An 11,810-nucleotide genomic window follows, 5' to 3' on the forward strand; every position below is an offset into this window, starting at 1 on the left:
TGTGACCAAATAAAAATTTACTAATAAAAAGAGACATTGTGGAAACATAAGGAAAAATATGCTAGATGACATCATTAAACCAGTCTCACAAATTAATTTTTTTCACTGAGCCCTTCTTTGTAAATAGATACTATAATCTAAAGGGCAATTTGGTAATACCAATTCTTTATGGAAAAGATTCAGAATGGTACAATTGAGGCAAAAATTCTGATGATGGCTTAATCACAGCTATCAGTTAATTAATCTTCCCAATTTTTTTTTATGGTATCAGAGAGTATAGCTTTCTCAGGAAAAGCACAAAGATAAAAACAAACATTTGTTAAGATTTCACAAACGGAAAGGTGAGGAAATGAAGTGCCCTATCTGTTTCCATGGTTTACCTTACTCTCATATCCATCCCTCCAAAACCTGTTGCCAAATGATGCTTAAACAGCACATCTTTCAGTTTGGATTTGAGAAATAAAGGGAAAGAGAAAGATGAAGAAAAGAGGCAGAAAAAAAATTTAAATCAGGGTGGAGTATGGGAGATGTAGGTAGAAGAGATTAAATAAGTGAAAAATATTAAGAAAGGAACAAAGGAAGGAAAGAAAGAGGGAGGGAGAAGGAAGGGCAAGCGTCTATACCTGTTAATTACTCCTATACACCTGCCGTTGGTTGATTGACTAGCCAAAGTTCAGAGAATAGAAATGACTATGATCATTTGCAATCTGTTATTGGTCCATCCAGATCAAAGTCAGGTCTGATACCAGGTTCCATTCCAACAATCTTAACTATATTTTTAAATTATCCAGCCCTCAGAGTTAGTCTTCAATAACACCTACTGCATGTTAATCGACAGTCACCTTCATTCACTCAATCTCAACCTAAACTCTGGGGTTTTGTTTTTGTTTCTGTTTCAGGTCTACCTAAACAATGCCTAAAAATAAGCAGTATTTTTGTCCTAATTAAAATTACATATACATACTTGGTCTGTGTTTGCACTTGCAAAGGGAAAAATAAGCCAGGTTTGGTGGTCTCAATAAATCAACTTTTATATCTTAGATTTTTCAAAATATTGGAAAAGTCAAATGTCAAGCTGAATGTATTGATATTTGAAATATATTAATGAAATCATAAAATTAAAGAAGTTCAGAAGTAAGCAACAAATGAGTTATACTTTAATTAAAACACATTTTAAGGGTAACAAAATGCCAAGAGTCAATTTTCTTATTGCAAAAAAAGATATGAACCAATAAGAGAAAAAACAAATAAACCAATAGTGAAAATAGGCAAATATTATGAGTGGACAATTTACAGAAAAAAAAATGATTGATTAATATGTAAGTAGATGCCTTTTTAAAAAATATGAGGTTGATCAGTTTCCAATGGAATGCCATGTACAATCCAATAATAGCAGATTATTTAAAAATTATTATATATTCAAAAGATTAGGGAAGTTTGTTATATGCTAAAATTTATTCATTGAGAAAAAAACTTATTATATTGCTGATTTAAGTGTCAGCTTGAAAATTCTTTGTACAAAATATATAACATACAAAATTGTTTTTATGATTAAGATTTTGCTTTTAAAAACTTTTCATCTCTAAATTTAATGTGAAATATGAATATGGGTAAAATTGCATATATAAGATCATTTTTCTTTGAAACCGAGCAAATGTATGTTAATATCAAATGAAAAGAACCACATTATGCTGTGAAAGAAACCAGACACAAAGTTCTACATATTGTATTATTCCATTTATATAAAACATAAATACAAATCATTTTATAAAGATGAAATTAGATTTAGTGCCTATGTAGGGCTGGGGAAGGACTGTTAAAGGATGTGGAGTTTTCTGTTTGGAAAATTTAATGATTTGTTCTAAAAAATTTTGTGATGAATGTACAACATTGTAATTATAATAAAAGCCATTGATTATTTCTTTGGATATATCATGTGGTATATGACTATATCTCAATAAAACTGCTAAATAAATAAATAAATAAATGTGGAAGAATAGCCAGAAATAGCTATGTACAGCAGGGGAAGCATAGAGAGATTGAGAGGTAAAGAATTTTCTTGTTTTTTTTGGTCTGTTTTTATTATTATTTTTGAAATAATGAAAATGCTCTAATGATGATTGAAATAATGAATACACAACTATGTGATTATACCAAATATAATTGGTATATTTGGTGTACCAATATACCAAATTGGATGAATTGTATGCTTTATTATTAATAATATGTACCAATAAATTTGATTTGTTAAAAAATAGCTTTTAATCTCTAAATTTGATTTTTCTTAAATTTATAATTTATATTTAGAATATTAATTAAATTATATTTGATCTTAACTGTTTTATTTGAACTTAAACGTATTTGTTAACTAATCTTTTGACATACTTGATATTTCTTATTTTCTTTATTGCATAGCCACACCCATAAGACATTGCCCTAGATTTACAATTATGCTGTGATTAGTAATGGAAGAAAATGTAGCATTGATATGAAGAAAGTGGCCATGGTAGCTGCTGAGGGTAGGGAGAGGGAAGAAGAGATATGATGTGGGGGCATTTTCAGGACTTGGAGTTGTCCTGGGTTGTACTGCAGGGACAGTTGCTGGACATTGTATGTCCTGCCATGGCCCACTGGGTGGACTGGGGGAATGTTGTGCAGCAGTGCTCCAAAATGTATTCACCAAATGCAATGAATGTCCCATGATGATGACAGAGGTTGTTGATATGGGAGGAGTGGGGTGAGGGGGGGGGGGTGGGGTGTATATGGGGACCTCATATTTTTTTAATGTAAGATTAAAAAATAATAAAGATAAAAATGTATAGAAAAAATAAATAACTGAAGTACAGCAAAAACTGAAACCTCTTCTAACTGCAGAATCATTCTGGTTTTTCCTTGTTTTCTTAACAGCCTTTTTTTTTTCAGATTTATTGAAATATAATTTTTATAACCTAAAGTTCACCCACTTAAAATATACTACTAGGCGATTCTTAGTATGTTTGCAGAGTTGTACTACCATCACCTAAATCTAATTTCAGGACGTTTTCATCACTACATAAAGAAACTTTGTACCCATTAGCAGTCACTCCCCATCCACCCAACATTCACTCATTCTCCTACCACCCCCAGCTCCACCCAGCTCTAGGTAACCACTGTTTTTGTCTCTATAGATTTCCCTATTCTTAACATTTAATATAAATGCGAACATGCAATATGTGCTCTTTTGTGACTGGCTTCCTTCACTTGGTAGCTTAATGTTTTTGAGGTTCATTTATGTTGTAGCATGTAATAGTACTTTATTGCTTTTTATAGCTGAAAAATATCCCATTTTATGGATATACCACATTTAGTTTATTGATTCATCTGTTGATAGACATTTAGATTGTTTCTACTTTTTTTACTTGTTATGCATAATTCTGCTGTGAACATTAGTGTGCAAATTTTTGTGCTGACACCTGTTTTCATTTCTTTGGAGTATATTACCTTGGTGTGGGTAAAATGGTAACTCTGTGTGTAACATTTTAAGGAACTACCGAACTGTTTCCCAAAGTGGCTGCACCATTTTAATCCCACATCAGTGTGTGAAGATTCCAATTTCTCCACATCCTTGCAACAATTGTTATTATCTATCTTTTTATGATAGTCATCCTAGTGGGTGTAAAGGGGTATCTCATTGTGTTTGTGGGTCAATATTATTTTTATTTTTAAAAAAGTCAAACGTATTTTTAAAAGTAGATGCTTGAGGCATATTAGTGGGAAAGAAACAATGTGCATTGTGTCTATGTTTCAGTCATAGATAGGCAACTGGAAATGCAGCTCTCAAAAATGCAGGATTGCTGAGAGTGATGTGTAACAGTTTACTGATAATTATTCAAATTTTCATTGCTTTCTGTTCATGTATAATCCCGGATTCAGTGAAAAGATTCCTGGCTAGGAGTCAAAGGACCTGTTGTTCCCAGCTCTGTCACTAAACTGGTTATATGACATGTAACCTCTGCCAACCTGCCAACTGAGAGAATAACTTATTGGTAGTATTTTACAGAAGGTATGTGAAGATAAAGCATATTGAACGTGAATAAACTATGAAAAATTTAGAGTACTTTACAAATATACTTAGTAATTGTATTATATTTTACATACATATATACACATGCACATACATATACATGCATTCATGCATAAAGAACTGAAAAATATATAAAAGGCATATTTTGTGTAGGAAATGACAGCTTTTGAGACAACAGACACAACAGTGGTTTTTGGCAAACATTTAAAGAACAAGATAACATACTGAAAATAAAAGTTCTTCATTCAGAACAACAGCCAAGATTTTTTTTTTTTTTTTCTAAATTCTAATAAAATGATTGATTTCCTTCTTGGCAGGAGACCATGATCTTGACTTTCAGTGAAAGGGACACTAATTCACCCCCATCCTTGTAACATAGTTGTTACCTGGTAAGTGCAGTCTAGGGGATAGCTAGAGTACAAATGACAGTTTAATGGATAAAATTTGGCCATAGTCAAATTCTAGTCTTATAAATCATCAGTATCTGTTGTTTAATGTTAACTTCTTTTGCTAATATATAAAATGGCCAATACGTTTTTTAGTCAGAAATTATTAATCTATGTTAGACAGTCTTGAAGATCATTTTAAATGGTTCAGTTTTATGGACTTTCTCATTGTTACAGTCTGTCCTTTTCACCATTGTAACTGCCACTCCATTGTTACTGTATCAGGAGCAGGATTTCATCTCTGCAGCTCAGATCACAATTTATGCAGATTGGAAAGTGATGAAAACATCCTCACAACTTTTATGCTTTCTGAATTTCTCTTGCCAATATCCATATTAAGGATATTAATATTTTTCCAGTCTTCACAACCCATGCTGTTTATTTGCTTAACTTGCCCCTCATGCTCTTTTTTAATTAATCCATAATCTTCGCATCTGTGATATGTGTCCCTAAAGAACAGTTTTTCTCCAAGTGCCAACAAGAATCTTTTTTTTTTCCATCAACTGGGATTTTGTGTAAAACACGTATTCTCAGGCCAAAAATTAGACCTGTTGAATCAAATCGTGGCTTGGAAATCTGTGTTTCTGCAAACATCCAGGTAATTTATATGCACACTTATGTCTTGTACTTCCTGCTGTGGAAGCTGCTTTGCTCTGCTTAAACAAACATGAAGTGAAATAAGCCTCAAAGCATGATAAATAATACTCTAGATTATATATTAAGAACTGATTAGATTTTTCTCTTAGTATGTGTTACAGTGAGGATAAGAATTAGCACATAAAATTAAACTAATACTTTGAAAGTATTAGAATAAATGTTAAATGTGTAATTTCATTGACGAGGCCATTGATTGACAGATTAACCAAATTCTGATTTAGCTAATCTAATGTTTATTGACAACTTAAGAATGATAGATAATATTGATTGCTCTTAGGTACTCTTCCACATAAGTTCATTCATTTATATGAGTATTCTGTATGTACTCATTTAAAATCATGATGCTCCTGTAATGTACTATAGCTGTCATCATTTGGGATGGGAAAACTGAGACTCAGGGGCCTCACACAGATGGTAAGTGGCAGAGCTATGACTTGAGAACAGCTGTGATTTGTTTTATATAAAGTGTTTAGTATTTTACATGCACCATCTCTGTATTTGTAAAGAAAGGATATTTCTTTAAACCATATGTTGAATAGTGTTCCAAATATCTATAGACTGAATAAAAAACTATAATTGAACTTCTACCTTTACTTTATCAGATTATACATTAAGATATTTGTGGCATTTAAATAAATGTATTATTTCATTCAAAAACAATTGGGGTGTACCAAATTTAAAATGAAGAGCAAAAGCAGACATTGATCCTGCCCTAATGAAGTTTACAATTCAATTGCAGAGATAAAGATTCTAATATTTACAGAAATAAATACAAATTTGCAAGTGGGCCAAATGATATAAAGTAGAATTATATGGAACTGTGAGCTCTTTTGATAGGTGATGTTGTTCTAGACAGGGATAGTGTTTTAGTTTGCTGATTGCTATCAATGTAATATTACACAAATGAGTTGGCTTTTAAAATGGGAATTTATTAACCAATAAGCTTACAGTCCTGATGCTGTGAAAGTGGTGAAAGTGTGCGAATCAGGGCATCATCAGTGATGCCTGGGCCATCAGGCAACTGGCAGGGCACAATGGCAGCACTGGCTGGTCTCTCCCCTCTTGCTTTCAGCTTCTGGGTAAAGTGGCTTTCTCTCAACCTCTGGCTCCTGGCACCTTCTCTCTGAGGTTCTGGGTTCCTCTCTGTCTTTTCCTTCTGTGTCTGCAGCGTTTTTGGGTTTGTTGTTGTTGTTGTTGTTGTTGTTGTTGTTTTGGTTTATTTGTTTTTTAATTTTTTTATTTTTAAAGAAGCTTTAGAATACTTAAATGTTATATCAAAAATATAGGGGATTCCCATATAGCCTACCTCTACCCCTCCCACACTTACCCACATTAACATCTTTCATTAGTGTGGTCCATTTCTTATAGTTCATGAACACATATTGAAGAATTGTTAGTAACGATGGACTATAGTTTACATTATAGTTTATACTTTGCACCATACAATTTCATAGATTTTGACAAAATGTATAATGACCTATATCCATCATTATAAAACATGCAGAAAAATTCCAATGCCCCCCAAAATGCCCCACTTTACACCTATTCTTCCTTCTGCCTCCCCTCAGACCTCTGGTGGCCACTGCCTTTATATCAATGATACAGGTTCTTCCATTGCTAGAATAATAATAAGTCTACTTTAGTCCATGGTTGCATTCCCCCGTTATGTTTGTTCATTCCCCAGTCTTGAGGATTTGGGAATAGTGATGCCTACTCTTTTTCTGATTGAGAGGGGGCTTAGATATAATGGGGCCAATGGGTGGAACTGTCTTGCTGTCTGCAGTGTTTTATTCCTCCACTTTATAAATGACTCCAGTAAGAGGATTAAGACCCACTCTGGGTCATTCCCTACTGAAGGGATCTAATCAAAAGTAGGTCCCTTAACTGAATAGTCAAAAGTTCCCACAATAGGTTTACAGGCACATGAAATGATTGGTTTTAAGAACAGGATTTTCCGGGAGCCACAAAAGACTCAAACCAGCACATTCTACCCTATAGCCCCCTAAATACATGTTTTCTCAATATGAAAAACACATTCATTTTATCACAATATTTCAAAAGCCTTAAATCATTTCAATAACAATTGCTAAGTACAAAATCTCATCAAAATCAGCTATAGGCATGAAGTCTGGTCTGGGACAAAAGTTTCCCTTCAGCTGTGGACCTATGAAACTTACAAAACAAGTTATCTTATTCCAATATTCAAAGGAGGGATGGTCACAGGTCAGATCCTGGACTCCTGCCATGTGGCAGGGTCAAAATGGTGGCTCTCTTTCTCTGAGTATTTCTGCTTCTAGTTCTCGGTTTATATAACCCAGCAAGAGGGCAGAGACACACTCTGGGTCATGTCTCACTAACACAGCCCAATCAAAGGCCCTTAAGTGATCTAATCAAGCGATCTAATAAAAAATCCCTTAATGCAATCAAAGAGCCCCATAAAGGAATATAGTAGTTTAAGAACATGGTATTTTCTGGAATTCACAAAAAATTTCAAACTGTCATACTTCATACTCTGAATCTCAAAAAAAGACATGTTCTTATCCATATGCAGAATGCATTCTTTACATTACAATATTTGAAAAGCCTTAAATCATTTATGTAACAATGCTAAGTAAAAATCTCATAAAAAATCAGTTATCAGGCATGTAGTCTGCTTGGGGCAAAATTTCCCTCTGGTTATAGACCTGTGAAACTTAGAAAACAAGTTATCTGCTTCCAATATACAAAGGAGGAACAGTTCCAAGATAAAAATTTGCATTACTATAGGGAGAAATTAGAAGGAAAACCGGCATCAGGGATCCCAAACAGTTCTAAAAAAAACTTGCAAGGCATACTCTATTAGGTTTCAAATTCTGAGCATCATCTCTAGAATGATGTTTTCTTCTCCTCAGGGCCCCATGGGGGTCCACCCTTTCCATGGGCTTGCCCAACAGCCAGCTTCTTGGTTTCACCCTCATCAAGCATCTAGGCTCTAGACCTCACCCTCCAAAACATTGTGGTGATGGCTGCAATCTCCCCAATTTCTGGAGCATAGTATCAACCCTCTTAGCACAGTGAGGTGGTGGCCACTTTCTCCCTAATCTCTGGCACACAAACCCAACCCCTTCAAAACAGTGGGGTGGCAACCTAACTCTCCCTAATTTCTGGGGAATGTGCCCCACCCTCTCTGTAGCATGGGATGGCCAAACTCTCCCTGAACAATGGGGCAAAAGGCCCACCTTCCTCAAATGCTGGGACATGCTGACTCCTCACCCTCTACACATGGTGGGGTCCCTCTCTTGGACCAAAAATATGTCTTAAGTCCAGACTTCTATGGGTTTTCCCTGGAAGTGGTTTCTCCTTCAACTTCTCCCTTTTCTGTACCTTTACTCCAGGATGACAATGGTTTTGTTCAGACAGCTTTCACAAATAGTGCATTGGTTTTGGATGCAGTTCACAGGGGTCCAAGCTGTCAGACAGTAAGACTTTCCATAAGTCCTTCCTGGATAACTGCATTTCCAAATCTGACAAGGAAATGGCTGCCTAGTTCCAAGTTCATTTAAGTCCTCACATGGGGCCCTATTCTCTGGGAACTTATTTTCCAGAAGCTCAGAATTTCACAAGTTATCAATTCCTGGTTTCTCTGTGCCCAGGAGTTCAGTTCTTAGCTTATCCCTTTCCTCTCTCATTTTACTATAAACTGCAAGGAGAAACCAGACTACTCTTTCCACTTTTAGTTTCAAAATCTCCTCAGCTAAATATCCAAACTCATCACTTTCAAATTCTACCTTCCATCTAACATCAGGAGTTAATTTTTCCAAGTTCTATGCTACTTTAAGACGTGGATAGCCTTTCTTCCAGTTTGCAATGATACAGTCGTCATCTCTGTCTAAGGCCTCACTGGAAGCATTGTTAGCATCCGTATTTTACCAATAGTCTCTACAAAGCAATGCAGGCCTTTTCTATCAAGTATCTCACAAATCATTCAAAATCTTCCCCTTACCCATTTTAAAATCTCTTTAAAGTTTTTTGGTATTTACATAGCAGCACCCCACTTCCCTGGTACCAATTTCTGTTTTAGTTTGCTAAATGCTGTCAACGCAATATACCAGAAATGAATTGGCTTTTACAATTGGAATTTATTAACTTACTAACTTACAGTTCTGAGGCTGTGAAAGTGTCTAACTCAAGGTATCATCTGAGATCTTTTCTCAACAAGCTGCAGCTATGGATGATCAAGCGCATGGCATGGTAAAATGAAAGCATCTGTCTATCTCCACCTTCTCCTCCTGATTCAAGTTCTCCCTGAGCTTCAGCTTTGAGCAATCAGGCACATGGCAGGGCACAGTGGTAGTATCAGCTGGTTTCCTCCCCTCTCCTCTGGGCTTCATTACTTTCAGCTTCTGGCTAATGTGCCTTCTTCTCAGCTTATGGCTCCTGGGGTCTTCTCTTTCAGCTTCTGGATTCCCCCCTGTCTCTGCAGGCTTCTTTCTATGTCTGCACCTTTTTATTCCTCCATTTATAAATGACTCCATCCTGTTTTGGGTATTTCATTGATACTGAAATCTCTTTTTCAGGGAAAAAAAACAAAACACGTAGAGCAGGTAAATGACTCCAGAAAGAGGATTAAGGCCCACGCCGGGTCATTCCCTACTGAAGTGATCTGATCAAAAGGAAGGTCCCTTAACTGAATCTAATCAAAAGTCCCCATCTACAGTAGGATTACATGCACAGGAATGGATTAGTTTTAAGAATGGATTAGTTTTAGTTTTGAGTCCACAAAAGACTCAAAACAACACAGATAGGAAGGATTCCCTTGAGTATGTAAGAATAGACATATGAAAGAATGAGTAGGGGTTAAGTTGGTACAGGAAGGATGGGTAGGGAGAATGCTGCATCCTCATATGGCAGATTAATGTGTTGCAGATCAATTCTACTACCAAGAGCAACAGGAAAGGTAGAAGGAATTGTAGAGTTACTGAGTAAGTAAGGACTTGAAGGATCAAAGTCCAGAAGAAGGAAATGTAAAAAGGGAGAAAGTTTTGGACTGGTGTTTGCTGATTTTCATATAGTGCTTAATAGACTGAAACTACAGTGTTTAGGGCCTAAACGTGATTAGAGGCCCTGGAAACACCCTAAGATTTAAACTGCAAGCCCCAAAGGGCTACATACTAGGGTAAAAGAAGAATTATAGAGGAATTGTTACTAAAACCAATGCTCAGGCTCCAAAGACTCCAATCCCTGTTGTGATTAAGGTTATGTGCCCCATTTTACCTGCTAGAAATAAAAGGGTATCTCCTCTGGTGGAAGAAATATACATCTGGAGCCTCAGATTATCTTTACAAGTATGTATTCAAAATAATCAACATTCAGTCAAAAATTGTGGAAAGACGATAAAATAACTGAAAATAAACCAAGCATACACACACACAATAGAAACATAAAAACAGAAGAACCAGAACCAGAAAGAAAGTATCAGATGTGGAATTTAGTATACTAAATTGTAACTAAAATGTTGAGGAAAATAAATGACAAATAGAGAATTATACTGCAGAACTGAAAACTATAAAAAATAGCCAAATGAAAGTTTAGAACTGAAAAAATTATGCCATAAAATTAAGAAATCAATGTAAGCAGATTAAGATTGAAGCACAGATAGAAAGATGTTAGAAAAACACAGAAAAGTGTATAACAAATAAAATATGTCAAATACATCTAACATAGGTATAATTGAAATTCCAGAAGAAGAGATGGAAAAAAAATTAAAAGAAACAATATATGAAGAGATAATAGATAAGAACTTCCCAAAAGTAACAACAACAACAAATTGCTGGAAATTTAAGCAGCACTATGAACCTCAGACAGATTAAAACAAACAAGCAAAAAAATACAAATAAAGATATCATAATAAAACTTCTAAAAACTGAACGAGAAAATCTTAGAAGCAGGCAGAGACATTGTGTTGCCTGTTGATTTACAAGTATTACTTTCCAGGAGTAATACTTGTAGCTGATTTAGAGTCAAGTAAGTCAGAGGAAAAAGATATGACAAGGTCAAAATGATGAAAGGAAACAACTGTCAACTAGAAATCTACACCACTAATATTCTTCTTTAAAAACAAAGGCAAAATAAATACATTTTTTTGGGAAAAACAAACTTATCACCTGTAAACCTGCAGGAAAGTTAATGCTAAGAAGTTCTATTCAGGGTTTTTATTTGGGATGATGGAAAATTTAGGGATACGGATTGCTGATGTGAGTAGCAGAAGATTTTTAATGTAAATAACAGCACTGAATTATGTATTTAAATGTGGTTATAATGGAAATTTTAGGCTGTATAAATGTTACTAGAATAAACATTTTTTAAAGCATCTAAGGGAATGTACAGTGTAAACAGTAACCTCTAAGATAAACCATGGACTACAGTTAATAGTACAATTATAATTTTTCATCAATTGTAATAAATATATCATACAAATGCATGGTGTTAATGATGGGGTTGGTTTATGGGAACTTTGTATTTGTGTACTTTTTCTTTAAATCTACAATTTCTCTTTTGAAAAAAGGAACAATAGAAAAGGTCAATATAGGGGTAAAGCCAAATGAACATTTGAATATTAATTGCATTAAGCAATAATAACCATTCATATATGAATATACATATAT

The 11,810-nt window shown here is 34.7% G+C and overlaps 1 protein-coding gene across 1 annotated transcript in view; it reads left to right on the forward strand.

Moving 5' to 3' along the window:
* DPP6 (dipeptidyl peptidase like 6) overlaps window positions 1-11,810 on the forward strand; it is a 1,316,366-nt gene that overhangs the window by 130,629 nt on the left and 1,173,927 nt on the right. The window lies entirely within an intron of this gene.

Source organism: Dasypus novemcinctus, chromosome 5, assembly GCF_030445035.2.
Source record: "Dasypus novemcinctus isolate mDasNov1 chromosome 5, mDasNov1.1.hap2, whole genome shotgun sequence".
In the NCBI taxonomy this organism is placed as follows: Eukaryota; Metazoa; Chordata; class Mammalia; order Cingulata; family Dasypodidae; genus Dasypus; species Dasypus novemcinctus.